The following is a 19,501-nucleotide window of genomic DNA, read 5'->3' on the forward strand; positions in this document are numbered from 1 at the left end:
AGATGTTACTTCAAGAGTTCACATTTCTCTACTATCATATGGAAATCATTTGGTCTGTTTGGAGAACTTTAACAAATTCCTCATTTTGAAAAATTCTGTGTGGTAAGAAGATACACAAAAATACCTGGTCATTTGAACTCTTTGGTTAGATGATAGTTCTCTAAGTGTGCTAATTCACCGTAATACTTGTGTGGAAATAAACCCTAGTCTGCCACTGACCAGGACTGATTACTACATTGACAAAATGCAGGTGATGATATCTACCTCCTGGTGGGTGTTGTGAAGATCAAAAGAAATTGTGCACATAAAGTGTTTAGCACAGTTATTAGCACAGAGTAAGTTCTCAATGTGAGTAGTTGCTATTGTGGGAAGATAAATACCAGTGGTCTACAAAATGGTAATTTCACTGGGTACTCCCTTAGAGCATATATACAATTTCTCCAACCTGTATAATTTGTCATTTATATGTCTCTTCAAGTTCCTGAGTTATTAACATATTGGCTTTCTTTGTGAAATTTCAACTCAGATTTCTAATCCTAATATTCTCATAAACTTGCTTTTGTTGAACAATTACCTTTCTATTGCAAAGAAACTTAATCCAAACTCATCGTAAACACCACACTCTTCTGCTTTTGAGTCTGTATTGAGAGCTTCACACTTAACTTTTAAAATGTTCTATTTTCAGGGCCAACATGGTGGCACAGCAGGTTAAACTATCACATGGAATGCCTGTAGCCCATATGAGTGCAGGTTCAAGTGCTGGCTGCTTCACTTCCAATCTAGCTTCCTGCTAATGCACCTGGGAAAGCAGGGGAAGATGACCTAAGTGTTTGGGCCCCTGCACACATGTAGGAGACTGGATGGAATTCCAGGCTGCTGGCTTTGGCCAAGACCAGCCAGGTTGTTCTATCATTTGGAGAATGAACCAGCAGATGGAAAATCTTTGTCTCTTTAAGATTTACTTATTAGAAAGACTGACAGAGACTGAAGGAGAGACACAGACAGAAAGAGATCTGCCATCCACTGGTTCATCTCCTAAATAGCCATTGGCTGGGTCAGTCCCCAGACCACAGGAAATCCAGCTGGGTCTCCCATGTGGAAGACAGGGGCCCAAGCACTCAGGCCGTCTTCTGTTCTTCCATTAACAGGGAACTGGACCAGAAGGCAGAACAACCAGAACTAGACCCAGCGCTCCGATACTGGATGCTAGATTGCAGGTGGTGGGTAAACCCACAGTACTGCAATGCTGGCCCTGTTCCATTTTCTTGATGCACAGCAGTCCTCTTTTAGCCATAGTTTCAGTTACTTGCAATCATCTGTGGTATAAAAATATTAAACAAAAACTCCAGAAATAAACAATTCCCAAGTTCTAAGTAACCCTTATGATAGTATATTGCTGTAAGAGTTCTATTTTATTATTAGCTATTGCTATTAATCTCTTACTGTACCTAATTTATAAACCTTATTGTAAATAATACAATTTATCATAAGTATGTAAATATAGGGAAAAATACTGTTAAAAGGTCTGTACTATTTTTTTGGTTTCGGGCACCCATTGGGGGTTTTGGAATGCATCACCCATGTATAAAGGGGAATTACTGTATTTTAGTATTGCTGTTAATAGCAACGATAATGTATTTAGACCTGGTGAATCTGTGTGACTTGCTCAGATTCCCATAGCTACTGAGTGGCAGAGCTCAGATCAAGTTTACGTCTGTGTGACTCCAAAGTCTATGTTTTGTCCAACACCTGGGCCTGCTTATCTTCCTAATGCTTTTCTAACAGCTCCTTGTTTAGCCTACACATTTCCAAGGTTGTTATTCAAAGTCTTTTTCTCATTTAGATCATCAAAGAAATTTAATATTGTCATTATTTAGGCAAAATATCTGATTGTCAATTCATGTATCACAAAATAGTAATATTCTTTCTTTGCATAAGTAACATAATAAATAACCCAGTCATGTACTAGACTTCCCTAGACTATTTACTAGACTTCTCTATTTTGGTACTGTTCTGTTCCCAGGGCAAAAAAAATTATTAAACTATGATCCACAAGTAGATATCAGAAGTTTCCTAATACTCTGAAATTGTATGATATACATTATATGTGAAGTTCTATGGTTATGTGTTTTTGATGGAAGTCGGCACATATCTTCCAAATGCTTTTCAAAAGGATCCATGATCCAAAAATTCAAGAACCATGGTTTTAGTGACCCTATGGCAATACTGAAATATCCCAATAACAGACAATCATGTAAATGCTCCAGCTCCATGGATTCCCAGACCAATGGTAGAAACCCTGAGCCAAAATTTGCTTTCTGTCAGACGCTATACTCAAGATTTATGTATTCTGATCAATATACTGTGTTAATAAAAATTCTATCACATTTACCTAATATTGTAGAGTATATCATTATTCTAAAAGAATTAATTTCTTGAGTGTAAAAAAAATGTTTAGAGAGAAAAAAAATATAGCCTAAAATGTGGGGTCTTCAAACAGTTTATGGAAAATGAATATCATGAAAAAACCATGCATGATTTCAAACATTTTTTTGCACTAAAATAAACTTGTATTTTAATTCCATTTTCCATGAACTTCCTGAAGTGCCCTCATTTATACTAAAATAAACCACAAAACTACAGTACTTAGAATAGTGTGAAATATAGATTAAAGACAATATAAAAAGCAATTAATCAGAGATTTACTAATAAGTTACAGGATAGCAACATAACAAAATACTTCGTATGTATTAAGACAAAATAAAATCTGTATGTACATTTGTATGGGAAAATGTCCAAAAATATAATGTTAAATTAAAAGAAAAAGCAGGTTGTAAACAATGGAATAAGGTTAAGAATACTATTTTGGCATCAGATTTGAGTTTAAGTCCTGGCTCTATTACTTTCTAAGTGTTTAACCTTGGGGAAGTCACACAATCATTGTAATTTTTTTGTGTGTGAAACTGGGATAATTCCAATTGAATGCAATAACAATTGTGAGGATTAAATGAGAAAACATATGTAAAATAACTGGCACAGTTCCAGGTACATAATACTCAACAGATAATAATATTTATAGTAGAATGCATAATCTGATCCCACTGGAGATTTTGAAGCTATATATAATATATATAAATGGATATACTTAAGCAATAAAACTGGATATACTAAATTACAGCTACAGAAATTTCTAGAAGGTTAGATTCTAGAAAGCTTTTCCTTTTCTTTTTCTTTAAAACCACTACATTATTTTTAAAAATTTTAACCAATAAATATTTTTATAATAGAAAAAATATAAAGTTTTATTTACAGGGTGAGGGGGAAGAGGAAACTTCACCTTTTCTCTACACACTATGTATAATCATAAAATCTGATGGCTGAATGGATAGACAAAGCATTTATCAAAGTTATTCACTCACATTCTGTAATATTATAACTTCCAAGCCTGACACTTCCCTCTAGCCAAATCCACCAACCTAATATCTGATGCTGATACTCCATGAGCTGACTTATGTTGGTTAGGTAGCTTTAATACAGCCAATAATGCATTCAGACCAAAAAAATTAGGTCGTGGCTTCTAGCTCAAAATAATTTTGTAGAAGTTCACTATGGCAATTTCCTCCAATTGTTCCAATTATTCCTTTTTAGTGCCCCAAAATGAGAAAACTAAACTATGCTTTCTCTCATAAATTAGATCTCAACGGTATAGTCTGACTTGGCATTCAGAATCTGTCTGAATCCCATTATGATGCATTTGTTGCTCTATGAATGCTATTGTTTATGGAGGTCAGAGTACTAACACTTACCAGCTTTCTACATAGTTCAGTCACTGAAACTCCCAGGAGAGAAAAAGGCAGGAAAGGACAGAATTAAGACAGCTAGCAGCAATGTTATACATAATTTTGTGTGTAGATGCAGGAGAGGTAGGGAGGGAGCTATCCCCTAAGACTTAAGATAATAGGTTAATTCCAGCAATAACCTGGGTAGAATTATGTGGACAGTGGTGATTTTTCTGTTACATGATCCACTGAAGCAGGTAGTGAGAAGAACATCACAACACAATAAGGCTCCTGGACTCTAACTGCTATAAAATGGCAACCAGAATGGATACCGATTTCTATGGCAATTACTAAAGAAAAGAAAGTAACTGTTCCTGTGATCTCTGGAAGTAAGTCTGAATAGATTTCTCTATTTCCAAGGAAGGGGACAGGGCAGACCAATTAAATTCTGATTTAAATGCTTTATTTATTTATTTGAAAGGCAGAGCAACAGACAGACAGACACACACACACACTCACACACATGAAGAAAAAGAGAGCAAGATTTAACATTCATTGGTTCATTCCTCAGATGCCTTCAATAGCTGAGCCAGGCCAAATCCAAGACACAGAAAATCCATCTGGATCCCTCACATATGTGGCAGGAACCCAAGTATCTGAGTCATTACTTGCTGCCTCCCCAGTTGCACATTAGTAGGAAGCTAGATTGGAAGTGGATCAGGGACCTGAACCCACTCTGATATGGGAAGCAGGAGTCCCAAGCAGTGTCTTAACCACTGCACCACAATACCTGCCTCTAAAATCCGATTCTAATAAAAGTGTTAAATAAGGAGTCATAAAGGAAGAATACATTTTTGGAAATTATCAAGGAAAAAAAAAACCCTTGAGTTACTTGGTAGAATGAAAAAAGATACAGCTTCTATGAAAGAAGAGCATGAGGGTATGAAGAACAGAGTGAGGTCAGAAAAAAATGGATGTAAAGAGAGTTGCTAAAATAAAAGTTGTTTGTTCATTTTAAGGAAATCATAATTAAAGTAGAAAAAATAAATCTTAACTAGAAACAGTAGGTATGGCAGAAGATAATCATTTGTCTGTAGGCTAAACTGAAGAAGGGGGATATACTAAAGTTTAACATACACTTAGTATACCATACATGAGCTCAGTGAATCATCACAGAATGAACATAAATCTGCAATTACCACCTTGATCAACACACAGACTATTATTAGCATGCAGCTGCAATGTTCCACTACTCTAAAAAAGTAATCACTATCTTGGTTTTGTACCATAAATTATTCTGTTATTGAAATTTACAGAAATGGAAACACACAATGGGGATTTTGTATTTGGCTTTGTTTTCTCAACACTGTGAAATTCAGCCATGTCATTACATGTAGTACTAGTATGTTTTCTCTGCTGTATACTATTTCACTGCAGGAGTATTTCACAATTTAATCATTCTACTGCTGAAAATACCCAAGCTGTTTATACACTTTTAAAAAGACTTATTTATTTGAATGGCAATTAGAGAGAAAGAAGGAGAGACAGAGAGATCTTCTACCAGCTAGTTCACTCCCCAAATGGCTGCAATGGCTGGGGCTGGGGCTGGTCTGTACTGTACACCTAAAATATTCTTAGATCTTTGCATTTCCATGTATTTTCTTCCCCATAAGGATACCCATTTACCCAACATCATTTCCTGAAAAAAGCACTCCTTTTTCCATTATGCTACAGGACCATCTTTATCACTTCTCAAATTATACAAGGAGACTTCAAAAAGTTCATGGAAAATAGAATTAAAACTATTTGGGCACAAAAATGTTTTTTGAAATTCATGCATACAAGAGACTTCAAAAAAAAAAACTGTGGAAAATGTGTATTATAAAAAACTAGTTTTTCGGGTTCAATGCTGTAGCATAGTGTAAAGCTGCTGCCTGCAGTGCTGGCATCCCTTGTGGGTGCCGGTTTAAGTCCTGCCTGCTCCATTTCCTATCAAGTTCTCTGCTAAGGCCTGGGAGGGCAGGGGAAGATGGAGCAAGTGTTTGGGCCCCTGCACCCACATATGAGATCCAGAAAAAGCTCCTGGCTTCAGATCGGTGCAGCTCCGGTTGTTGTGGCCATCTGGGGAGTGAACCAGTGTATGGAAGATTTTTCTCTCTCGCTCTCTGCTCTCTGTAACTCTGCCTTTCAAATAAATAAGTAAACCGCTGAGGGGAAAAATGTTTTTTGGGGGCCAGCACTGTGGTGAAGTGGGCTAAACCTTTGCCTGTGACGCCAGTGTCCCATATGGGCACCAGTTTGATTCCTGGCTTTTCTTCTGATCCAGCTCTCTGCTATAGCCTGGGAAAGCAGCAGAAGATGTTCAAGTGCTTAGGCCCCTGCACCTATGTGGGAGACCTGGAAGAAGGTCCTAGTTCCTGGCTTTGGATTGGTTCAGCTCCAGCTGTTATAGCCACTTGGTGAGCAAACCAGTGGATGGAAGACTCTTCTATCTGTCTCTCCCTCTGTCTGTAACTCTACCTCTCAAATAAATAATCTTTTTTTTAAAGAAAAACTAGTTTTTCATAAATATTTTAAAGTTAACTTTTTTGTTTTATATTAAATTTCTTTCAATTGTATTTGATTTTTTTTTTAATTAGAAAGTCAGAGAAACAAATACCCACAACAGCCAGGAGCCCAAAACTCCATCTGGGTCTCCTAGATTGGTGGCAGGGGCCCAAGTGTTTCAGTCATCTATCTGCTGCCTTCTGAGGGTGTGCATTAGCAGGGGTTGGAATGAAGGGTGAGTTCAGGCACTCTGATACAGTATGCAAGCATCCCAAGCAGTGGCTTTGACCACAGTGTTGAAGGTCCACCTCTCCAAACTTTTTGAAGTATTCTTATATATTGTGTCTGTGTATTCATTCTGTTCCAATGGCTAGAGTTGCTGTCTATCCTTGACTGTCTATTTTTTTTTATGATTTATTTATTATTTGAAAGTCAGAATTATACAGAGAGAGAAGGAGAGGCAGAGAGAGAGAGAGAGATCTTCCATCACTGGTTCACTCCCCAAATGGCCGCAACGGCTGGAGCTGTGCTGATCCTAAGCCAGTAGCCAGGAGCTTCCTCTGGGTTTCCCACATGGTTGCAGGGGCCCAAGGACTTGGGCCATCTTCTACTGCTTTCCCAGGCCATAGCAGAGAGCTGGATCAGAAGTGGAGCAGCCAGGACTCGAACCGGTGCCCATATGGGATGCCAGCACTGCAGGAGGAAGTTTTATCTACTATGCCACAGCACCGGCCCCCCTTGACTGTCTTAACCACAGCTTTACTTAAGCCTGATATGTGATTACTGTGCCACCTTTTTTTTTTTTTTTTTAATTCTTTGAGGCCTTCTTACCTATTTTTGGACTTTTGTCTTTCCATGTAAAATTTAGACTCAGTTTGTCAACTTCTTTTTTTTTTTTTTTTTTTTTTTGAGAGGCAGAGTTAGACAGTGAGAGAGAGACAGAGAGAAAGGTCTTCCTTCTGTTGGTTCACCCCTCAAATGGCCGCCACAGGCTGCATGCTGCTCCGATCCGAAGCCAGGCACCAGGTGCTTCTCCTGGTCTCCCATGCGGTTGCAGGGCCCAAGCCCTTGGGCCATCCTCCACTGCTTTCCTGGGTTACAGCAGAGAGCTGAACTGGAAGAGGAGCAACCGGGACAGAATCCGGTGTCCATATGGGATGCCGGCACTGCAGGTGGAGGATTAACCAAGTGAGCCACGTGTTGGCCTCACAAGTTTCTTTTCAATATTTGATTGGTATTCACTCTCATCTTCATTGTATGTTTCCAACTCCTTTCTCTGGGTTCTTTTTATTGTTCTTTTCTTTTCTAACTCCTTCAGATAGATCAGGGGTTCCGAGAAAACTTTTCCAATATGGGATGCATGCATTATCAAGTGGCAGTTTAACTTACTGCATCACAAAGCCTGCCCCTAGCTCTCACTTTCTCCTTTATGCATTTTGAGGTTATATTAGTGGTATATACAAATTTTAAAAGCTATTCCCTGGGTTCAAGTCTCAGCTGTGTATTTGATTCAGCTTCTTGCTAATGTACTCCCCGAGAAGCAGCAAATGGCTCAAGTACTTGGATCTCTATCACCCAAGTGAGAGACCTGAAATGAGTTTTTGGCTCCTGGCTTTGACCTGGCACAGTCCTGGCTGTAGTAGGCATTTGGGGAGGAAACTAGAGGGTGGAAACCAATCTCTCTCTTTCACCTTCTCTCCTTCCACCTTTCAAATAACAATACAAATAAATAAAAATTTTTAAATGGCTAAGATGATACAATGGGAAAAATTAGCATTATGAAATGCCACTATTAGCTCCTTTCAAGCCTACTTTGATATCAGCATACCATGTCAACTTTTTAGCTGTTTTTGTTAGGGCTTGCACAGTATGTATTTCTCTATTTTTTATTTTCACATTTTCTGTATTCTAATATTTAAGGTGTGTGTTCTTTAAATAATTTATTAATTTATTTGAAAAGCAGAGAGACAGAGAACCAGCTTCCATCTGCTGGTTCACTCCCCAAATGCCCAGAACTGGGTCAGATCAAAGCAGAGGGCTGGGAACTCAATGCAAATCTTGCAAGTGAATAAGTGGTAAGGATCCATCGACTTGAGTCATCAACCCATTTCCCAGGTATGCACTAAAAGGAAGGTAGAATTGGGTGTACAGAGCTGGAACTCAAACCCAGGCATTTCAATACAGGGTGAGGTGTCCCAACCAATGTCCTAACTGCTATGCCAAAACCCACCTCAAGATACATATCTCTGTAAACAGCAAAGAGGTGAGCTAAATTTATGAAGTTATTAACATGTCCTCTTTTTAATTTTCGATCTGTGTTTGGTTGCCTGTACAGAAGAAGAAAGCAGACAGGTGGAAATGTCAAGGAAAATATTCCTGTTTATATGTTTATATGAGTTTATTCTTTTTCCTCTGGAGCGTTTATAAATTGATGATTTTAAAGTAGTTTGGTCGAGTCTAATACTCTTGACTCTTGCTTCAAACACAACACATTCCTCAGTGTTATTCCGGAAGTCTTAAACAGCTTTGTCCTTCCTAACTGAAGTCCTCAACTAAACAACAGCACCGAGGACCTTTGAGATGCTAAGTCTCAACACCATATTACACAGACACTACCCAAACACGGCTCTATTCCTCTATTCGCAGTCCTTTCCCAAACAAATGTAACTCAGCCCACAGCTTCTGCTTAGAATACAATCCAATTTAGGGCACAGTCTCCTGAGCAGAACTGCTAGGCACTTGACCTTTGAAACAATCTTGCACAAAAAAAACACGCTGCCAAAATGGGAATTAAATGAGACAATGGTGCTTCCTCTCAGAAATCTGAATTAGGAAATACCTTAGAGAACAGAACTGGAGACTTAAGTTAAAAGCAGGAGACAGTAAACTATATAAAGTTATAAGTAACATAACTCTAAGGAGAAATTATGAAGCAGAAGTCAAGAGTAAAAAATAAAATGTATAAAACAGAAGATGAATTTTAGTGACAACAGAAAGAAAAGGAAGAACTCTAGTGAAGCAGAAAAAGCAGATCTGAAAGACATGAATGGCGGAGCGCCGGAGGGAAGCAGCACAAGCATGCTGAACTATCCAGTGCTGTCTTGGGTTGATTTACAATTCAACTTCTGCTCTGTATTTTTGGACTTCCATTTCCTTTGCTGCTTTATATCTTAAAAAATAAATGAAACTCCATTTCTTAAAATAGCCTAAATTAAATTTCTGTTCCTTGCAGCAAGAGACTCCAATTTAAAAATGCAAAACTTCTGAGTTTAGTTAAATGATTCTGAAGTTTTTCATCCTTAGCATTTTTTTTAAAGGTTTATTTTATTTATTTGAAAGGCACAGTTACAGAGAGAAAGGAGAAAGAGATCTTCCATTGCTGGTTCATCCCCAAAATGGCAGCAACAGCTAGGACTGGGCTCGGTGGAAACTAGGAGCCAGGAGCATCTTCCAAGTCTGCCACGTGGGTACAGGGGCCCAAGCACCTGCGCCAACCTCTGTTACCTTCCCAGGCACATTAGCAGGGAGCTGGATCAGAAGCAAAGCAGCCAGGACTCGAACTGGCACCCATATAAGATGCTAGCATTGCAGGCCGTGGCTTAACCCACACTGCCTCTTCTAGCAGTTTTGACCAATTTGTTCAAACATTGTACTACCAAATCAGAGATAAAAAATTTTTTCCTAAAACATTAAAAGAAAAATAATTATTTGCTTAAATATCAGCTATAAACTAAGAAAGCAGAATGTACAGTGTTAAGATGGCCATTAGATTAATTCTGGTTAATTACACTCACATTCTCATTCTTCTCATCCCAGTTCAAGAAAAAGGAAAAGCTTTACCACAAGCCTTCCCACTGCTGCATCACTGTCAACATCCCTCTTCAATACTTATAATAATAATTACAACAATCATGGCTGATGCTGCAGCTCATTAGGCTAATCCTCCACCTGTAGCACCTGCACCCCAGGTTCGAGTCCCAGTCGGGGCACCGGATTCTGTCCCAGTTGCTCCTCTTCCAGTCCAGCTCTCTGCTGCGGCCCAGGAGGGCAGTGGAGGATGGCCCAGGTGCTTGGGCCCTGCACCCACACAGGAGATCAGGAGAAGCACCTGGCTCCTGGCTTCGGATCAGTGTAGTGCACTGGCCGCAACACATCAGCTGCAGCGGCCACTTGGGGGGTGAACCAATGGAAAAAGGAAGACCTTTCTCTCTGTCTCTCTCTCTCTCTCACTATCTAACTCTGCCAGTCATAAAAACAAAAACAAAAATAATTACAACAATCATTTCTCCTAGACCTATGAAGTAATTCTACCTACCATAGCTTCACTCTTACAGTGACGTTGCCACATCAAATTAAGCAACCTGGCATTTGCATGTTGAAAATGTACAACCCTTTTCCTAGCTTTGGGATATGTGTCTTATGTGGACTCAAATAATGAAGTTTGTCAATTTCTAATCATATCCTTGCTTAATATTCTTTTAAATGAGCTCTTCTATTTTAAGTACTTTTAACGTTGGAGTTCAATTTCCCTAAATTTATTGTTTGAAAGCAATAACGTAGAAAAAAATTTAAGGAATAGGTATTCATAACTCCATCTCCCTACCTTTATTTACTCAGATATATAAAAACAGTAAGACTCATTCATTACAATTTCTGATGGCCTTCTTTATTTAATTAGGTAAGTATTAGTTCTATGAATATTTTATAAGTATGATGCTTCCCATATAATTGGTCTGTACAAATAGAGTGTTCACAAAAGCTTTCTAACTTCATTTTCCAAAGTTTGCCTTCCCAAATGGGAACGTATAAACCTAAACAGATTGAAAATTAACTATAATTGTGTTCTTCTGAAAGATACACTGAAGTCCTAAACCCTGGTCCTCAGAAAGTGACTTCATTTGGAAATTAGTTAAGATGAAGCCATTCTAATTATCAGGTAAATACCTAGCGAACAAAATGAGTTACTATCTTTCTCAAAACTATTTCAAGTAACTCTCTCCTTTATAACATCCCATTTTTATATAATTATGACATTCATTAGAGAACATAGGAAGTGGGTTTTTTTTTAATAATTTATTTATTTATTTGCAAGTCAGAGTTACACAGAGAGAGGAGAGAAAGAGAGAGAGAGAGAGAGAGAGGTCTTCCATCTGCTGGTTCACTCCCCAATTGGCCGCAACGACCAGAGCTGAAGCCAAAAGCCAGGAGCTTCTTCCGGGTCTCCCATGTCAGGGCAGGGGCCCAAGGACTTGGGCCATCTTCTACTGCTTTCTCGTAGCACAGAGCTGAATCAGAAGCAGAGCAGCCAGGACTCAAACCGGCATCCATATGGGATCCCAGCACTGCAGGCGGCACCTTTACCTGCTATGCCACAGCACCGGCCATAAGGAAGCATTTTTTAACACAAACTCCACTACAATAACTACTTGATATCATCACAGTCATATAAACTTCTTATTTGGTGAAGTATTAAGCCTTTTTACTGTAATATAGATCTAAAATGTGTTATCTCAACAACTAAAACAAAAGAGAGAGAGACAAAAGGAGAAGGAAGGAGGATGGGAGGGAGAGAGGAGGAGAGAGGAAGAGAATATCATTATGTTCTTAGAATCTTATCTACATAGGCGGGCCCTGTGGCGTAGTGGGTAAAGCCACTGCCTGCAGTGCCGTCATCCTAAATGGGTGTCTGTCTGAATCCTGGATGCTCCACTTCTGATCCAGCTCTCTGATGTGGCCTGGAAAAGCAGTGGAAGATGGTCCAAATCCTTGTTCCCCTGCATCCACATGGGTGACTGGGAGGAAGCTCCTGGCTTCGGATCAGCCCAGCTCTTGCCATTGCAGCCATTTGGGTAGTGAACCAGCAGATGGAAGACCTCTCTCTCTTTCTCTTTCTCTCTCTCTCTCTCAGCCTCTCTGTAGCTCTGCCTTTCAAATAAATAAATAAATCTTTAAAAAAAAGATATTCGGAAGTCACACAAAAAGTTATTTTTAATTATTTGAAAGAGACAAAGAGATATTCCATCCACTGGTTCACTACCCAAAATGCCTAGAACAATCAGGGCTGAACCAGGCCAAAGCCAGGAACCAGGAATTCAATCTGAGTCTTCCACATAGGAGGCAGAGATCCTAGGATCTGAGTTACTGCTGACTGTTTCCCAGGGTACGAGTTAGGCAGGGGTGGGGAACATGTAGCCTGCAGGCCATATAAAGCAGGCAAAATCATTTAGTCTGGCCCTACAAGCAGGAATCAAAATTCAATAAATCTATAGTGGGCTAATTTTTAAGTTGATAATATTGTATGGCCCATGAATGATATTATAAATGTCCAATGGTGCTTGGCAGAAAAAAGGTTCCCCAGACATGCATTAGCAGGTAGCTAAAATTGGAAGTGGAGCCGGGACTTGGACCCCGCATTTGGTGTCCTAAATGACATCTTTTTTAAAAAAATATATTTATTTTATGTATTTGAAAGTCAGAGTTACACAGAAAGAGAAGGAGAAGCAGAGAGAGAGTGGTCTTCCACCCACTGGTTCACTCCCCAATTGGCCACAATGGCTGGGGCTGTGCCGATCCAAAGCCAGGAGCCAGGAGCCAGGATCTTTTTGCAGGTCTCCCACTGTGTGCAGGGGCCCAAGGACTCAGGCCATCTTCTACTGCTTTCCCAGGCCATAGCAGAGAGCTGGATCAGAAGTAGAGCAGCCGAGATATGAACCAGAACCCATATGGGATGCTGGCACTGCAGGTGGTAGCTTAATCTGCTACACCACAGCTCTGACCCCTAAATGACATCTTAACCACTGTGCCAATGTCTACCCCTAGATACTCTCTTCTATTGAGAAAAGTAAAGATAAATCAGAAACAAGTAAAAATACAAAACATCACAAAATTAAAGCTGTGACCCAAAAAAGCCAATCATAAATAAGTAGAATGATAAGGGCAGGGGGCTGTATTGTGACACATCTGGTAAAACTACACTGGCATCCCATACAGGTTCTGGTTCGTGTCTCGGCTGCTCTGCTTCCAATCCAGCTCCCTGCTAGTGGACTGGGAAAAGCAGCAGCAGATGGCCCAAGTGCTTGGACCCCTGCTACCCATGTGGGAGACCTGGAAAAAGCTGCTGGCTCCTGGCTTTGGCTCCTGGCATTGGCCTGGCCAGGTGCTGGCCACTGAAGCCATCTGGAGATGGATAATCTCTGTGTGTGTGTCTCTCCCTCTCTGTAGCTCTTTCAAATAAATAGACCAATTTCTTAAAATATATATATATGTACATATGTGTGTGTATATATACTGGGTAAAGAAATGTAAAGTGGAGATTGTCCATCTGCCCAGTACATGCTGGCCCAGTACACGCTGATGGCTTCTTAAAGTAAACACCTGTAACTCGGTTTAAGTGCTGTGCTCAGGCCACACACACATTAGGCAGAGGATTAAAACTCTCCTGGGAGTAGCCCATAAGCAATAGCTGAGGGAAATGGCTGATAATTATGCCAGCCTCTTCATCCTTTTTATTTTATTATTTTTTTTTTATTTTTATTTTTGACAGGCAGAGTGGACACTGAGAGAGAGAGAGAGAGAAAGGTCTTCCTTTGCCGTTGGTTTGCCTCCAATGACCGCCGTGGCTGGCGCGCTGCGGCCGGTGCACCGCGCTGATCCAAAGCCAGGAGCCAGGTGCTTCTCCTGGTCTCCCATGGGGTGCAGGGCCCAAGGACTTGGGCCATCCTCCATTGCACTCCCGGGCCACAGCAGAGAGCTGGCCTGGAAGAGGGGCAACCGGGACAGAATCCAGCGCCCCGATCGGACTAGAACCGGGTGTGCTGGCGCTACAAGGCGGAGGATTAGCCTATTGAGCCACGGCGCCAGCCTTCTTCATCCTTCTAGTATAAAACTACAGGCCACTTTCTACACTGTTTCCCAGAAAGCTCCAGTGGCCAATGTGATAACCTCTTCATTCACATACTTTGTTTAGTTTCTTTCCTTTCCCAATCTCGGTTCTATGAAATAGCTCCCAGAAAGACTCTCTGCCCTCCAATCCTTGCCCTAAGGTCTGCTCCTAAGGAAAGCCATCCTAAGATATCTGGTCTAGATGAAAAGGTAACGAGTCTTATGTGTGCTCACTGGCTTTGCCACTCAAAAGGGCTGTCTTGGGAAAACTCTTAAGGAGTTTCTTCATCTTTACTTACAAATTATCCTGCCTGTCTATGTTCTAAGTTAGTGAAGACAGAATGGCTCCTAAAGCTTATAACTTCTTTGAGAATTGATCAGAGAGCCTATGTCTGTGTCCCATCCAGCTTCACACTCCTACCCCATCATTTCCTCCAAATTTAATGAGATACTCCAGAACTCTTTCTCTGACTGATAACCTAATGTTATCAGTCAGAAATAGGTAAGGGCAATGTATATAGCTTCTAACTCTTTTTGGAGGCCAATTAAAAGTAATAATTTCCTTAGACTGTTTCCCTAAGTAAAAATATTTCAATATAAAAATAATATACTGCAATGAAAAAAAAAAAACAAGTTTCAGAGGTATAGGGAGTAAACACTCACTCTCACATCTCCTTCCCTTTCTAAGTAAATTTATGAGTGCATTTCTTTGTCTTTTGTGGTACATACACACTGGTTCCTACCCCCATCAATTGTCATATAGTAGTCTTATAATGATATTAAGCAAGTGTTGTTAAAATTATACCTAGGAGATCTCTGCTTTTAGCAATGACTGAGTGATACTGCATTAACTCTCTTCTCTAAAGAAAACAACAATACAAAAACAGGTATAGGGACTGGTGCTGAGACTTAGTAGATTAAGCCTCCACCTGCAGCACGGGCATCCATATTGGTGCCAGTTCAAGTCTCAGATACTCCTCTTCTGATCCAGCTCCCTGCTAATGGCCTGGGAAAGCAGTGGAAGACAGCCCAAGTGGTTGGGCCCCTGCACACAGTGGGAGAGCTGGAAGATGCTCCTGGCTCCAGGCTTTGGTTTGGCACAGCTCTGGCCGTTGTGGCTATTTGGGGAGTGAACCAGTGGATAGAAGACCTCTCTCTGTCTACAACTCTGCCTCTCAAATAATTTTGTTTTTTTTTTTAAAAAGGGTCTAAGTACAGAAAATATAGTACCAAAGACCCAGTAAGATAATGAGACAGACCAAGAAGGGGCTGGGGGTAAGAAGACCTAAACCACTTATACCCTCAGTGGGGTCTGGCTGCTCTACAGCAGTGACCCGTAAGCTTTAGTTTTACTTGGAAAGCTTACTAAACATATTTCGAGAATCTGAATTGGTAGATGTATTGCTTGCATTTCTTACACGCTCCAGGGTGATAGGAATGCTGCTAGTCTAAGGACCACACCTAAAGTATACCTGATCTACACTAGAGTCTGGGGATAATCAGGGATGAGGCAAGTATAGAAATGATATGGGGAAGAGATCTGCTGGCAAAGACTGTGGAGTATCAACCCCTCATTTCATCCTTCCCTCATCTACCCTCCCAGCAGGGTTGGGACTCCACCACTGCTTCAGGCCACTTTTATCCCAGGGTCCTCAGTCAACCTTCACAGAGATCTAAGATACCACAGCTCCTCCACTTATGATAGGGGTGATATTTTCTCAGAGTAGGAAAAGGACAGAGTTTCTAATAAACGGTGCTGAAACAACAGGCTTTCCATATGGGGACTATAAATAAACTTGGATGCCTACCTCAACACTGTTAACAACCAGTTCCAAGTGGGTTATGACTTAACTGTAAAAGGTAAAACAATAAAGCTTTTTTGAGAAGATGGGAAATTATCTTGATGACTTTAAGGTAGGAAAGATTCCTTAAGACACAGAAAACATTAACCTTAAAATTAAGACTTGCTCATCAAAAGATTCCACAAAAAAGAGCAAAGAAGAAAAGCAACAGAGTAGAAGATGTTTGCAATGTATTTATAACAAAGGATTAAGTATCCAGAATATATAAGCAAACTTCACAAATTAACGAGAAAAAGACATTAACCCAATAGAATAATGAGCAAAAGAATTAGAATGGGCTCTTCAACTTCACAAGAGAAATCACAAAGCGATATTCAACCTTAAATGGTTAGGGAATTACAAACTAAAACCTAGTTGCAAAAATGAAAAAACAATTCTGGTTGTACCAAGTATTTATAACAAGATAAACTACCACACATGAGGCAAAGAATATTTCTAACACAGCTGAAGATACTCTGACCTCTAGGTGGTCATCTTAGACTACCCTTGTGTGTACCAGAATATAAAAGAATATTCACAGCAGTACTGTTCATAATTACTAAAAACATGGGGGGAAATTCAAATGTTAATGAGCAGTAAAAATACATGTTTTGAAATGCTGTATATCCTTTCAATGAAATATTTTACAGCAAGAAAAATGAAAGAATAGGAACATAATATAAATGAATTGTACAGAATGAGTGAAAAATGTGCACACAAATATATACAGTATGATACCATCTGTATCAAGTTCAAAATCAGGCAAAATGTTTACATATTTTTGAGGTAGTATGCACACCAGTAATATTAAAAAAGAAACATTGTTACTATAGAAGTCAGAATACTGTTCATTGTAGGAAGATGGAGAAAGTTACAACTATTAATTGCTGGGAAATTTGGGGGGGCTATAATGTTTTACTTCTTGATATGCAAGAAGGTTTTACTACTGTTTGCCTTACAACTATGTGTAAACTATACATGAGATAAATGTATATTTTGCATGTCAAATTTTATAATTTAAAAAGAAAATGTCTGAAAAAAAGAGAGAAAGCATACTGGTCCTGTAGCCAAGGAAACCTAGTTCATAAAATTTATATATATTTAAGTATAAAATCTTGAAAAATTAGAATGAACACTTAAAATTTGGGTCTCCTCACTTGTAACATGGAGATAATAGTGTTGTGTGGTTTAAATAAAATATCTAACATATTTTAAAACTGTCCAAAACTGCCTAGCTTCAATAAAAATACAGAAATTTGTTTGTGCATTGAAATATTCAACATTACAAAAGTTAACTCTCAAACTGAGTTACTGATAATCAAAATCATGTTTCTAATACCATTTTTTAAAAATTCTAAAAAGCCATCAATTTTATCCTAAGTATTGGTATTGCCACAAGATAACTTATAGCATGCATTCTCGAGGGGTAACATCTACCCTGGGTGTGGGAGTCTTAGTACTTAAAATAGTTCGCAGTCCTTGAAAGCTCAACCCTTCCTGAAAAAAAATTTTACTCATTAATTTTTAATTTCACTAAGTAGGAATTAAATACATCTAAATTCAGTTTTATTTTTTTCCTTTGGGGTGGTAATAATGACAGAGGGTTTCAGAAACCTTGATTTATAATCTGTTATGAAGCATCTGAATCTAATATGAAGAAAGAAAAAGTAGAATAATCATAGTTTTTGAAAATGGGTGAAATTAGGTTACGATGTTTTCCATTTAGTCAGAAGAGCTTTTATGGTAAAGGGAAAAATGAATGGGGAAAAGGTGTTTGTGGATTTTTTTCTGTAAATACAAGTCCAAGCAATAAATAAATACAAGTTTGCAAGTCTTATACAGGAATTTTAGGAAAATAGAAATGAGAAGAAAATGTTGTTACAAGGAGTAATAACACACTATTGTGGTTTTCTTTGAGAGAAAAAGTAACGACATGGTGGCCCAAGAATTTCAGAAGAGCCTGAAGTCTCTTTCTCGTATTCGAGTAAAAGCAAGACTGAGAAATTTATCTCTAAGTCAGTTAATGTTTCTGAAAAATCTATGGATGTCAGAAAATTTTAATGAACAAAGGGGTGACAGTATAAAGATTTATTTTAATCAAACCATGTTGTTTAAGGGCAAATACTGACATTTTCTTTTCCCCTTTTCCAAAACGAATGTTCTTTGTTCATTCTAAACCTTGTGTAATTTCCTCAGACAAATCTGTCTCCCGTTCTCTCTTCTACTTGAATAGGAAATAACCACAATGTGAAGAGAAGTCAGTTAACCCAGGTCTGCTCCAGAACAACAAGGTAATCAGAAGCATAACCAAGTCCAGGCACTTTTGATCATAACTCATTGATTAACTAATTAATTTAGTGTGCCTAAATTTAGAGGTTAATTCTGTAATTGATGTCTTCCTTAATCCTACAGAGCTTTCCAAATTTATTAAAAATGAAAGGGAGGGGTAGGCATTTAGGCTAGCGCTTAAGACATGGGTTAAGACGTCTGTTATGACATATCCAAGTCTCATTTTGGAGTACCTAGGTTAATGTCTGGTTCAGATTCCACACTCCAGCTTCCTGCTCAAGCAGGCAGTGTAACTGGGTTCCTGCCACCTATGTGGAAGACTCTTGAGAGTTCCAACCAGCTGCGGGAACTGGGGGAGTAAACCAGGGAATGGAGTGCTGTCTCTCTCTCTCTCTCTCTCTCTCTGGCTCTCAAGTAAACACAGTAAGCTAATTTTAAATAAGTAAACGAGGAAGCGAAAAGCAACAGTTTCTCAAAATGAGAGGATTTAACACACAAATTAAAAATACCTAAATTTTTTTTTAAAAATCTCTCCTATGACAAAGATGCACAAAAACTGAGTACAACTTCTAGAAGATGTTAATGAGAAAATGTAGTTAAGGCATCGCTTTTTAATGTAAAAGACAATTCAGTCATACTTAACCTAATGTTTCAAAATTGATTTTAAAACATTTATTATAATCTTTCTAATATCCACTAATAATGTGATAGAAAACACATCTGAATATTAAGAACAATGCAGGTTTCTATTCCATAAATATTAAAATTGTCTAAAGAGTGATTTAACAGTCAACCCTGATGAAATAACAATTCTTTGTGTAAACTGCTTCTTCAAATCAATGAAATTCATATATTCAGTAATTCCTCCAAGTCCACTTTTTCATCACAAAACCATACTTCCTTAACACTTAAACATGAAGATCTACAGCAGCCAAAGAAACAATCAACATTACTGCTAATTATGGCTGCCAAAGACACCTTAAGTAGCCTATCAACTTGACCCTCGTTTGCCCCTCCCTCCAAAAAAGATGTTTCTGAAAAATTTAACAGAAATAACCTTTGGAATCTAAATTTCCATAATAATATTAAATAGTTTATGTGTTTTATTTTGAATAAATTTAATCAAGAAAAACCAACTCTTCAGAATTTAAAGAAGCTATAAAT

At 38.8% G+C, this 19,501-nt stretch overlaps 1 protein-coding gene across 1 annotated transcript in view; it reads right to left on the reverse strand.

Moving 5' to 3' along the window:
- The window catches only part of OLA1 (Obg like ATPase 1), a 184,190-nt gene that overhangs the window by 55,499 nt on the left and 109,190 nt on the right, over window positions 1-19,501 (reverse strand). The window lies entirely within an intron of this gene.

The sequence above is a fragment of the Lepus europaeus genome, chromosome 1, assembly GCF_033115175.1.
Source record: "Lepus europaeus isolate LE1 chromosome 1, mLepTim1.pri, whole genome shotgun sequence".
NCBI classification, from domain to species: Eukaryota; Metazoa; Chordata; class Mammalia; order Lagomorpha; family Leporidae; genus Lepus; species Lepus europaeus.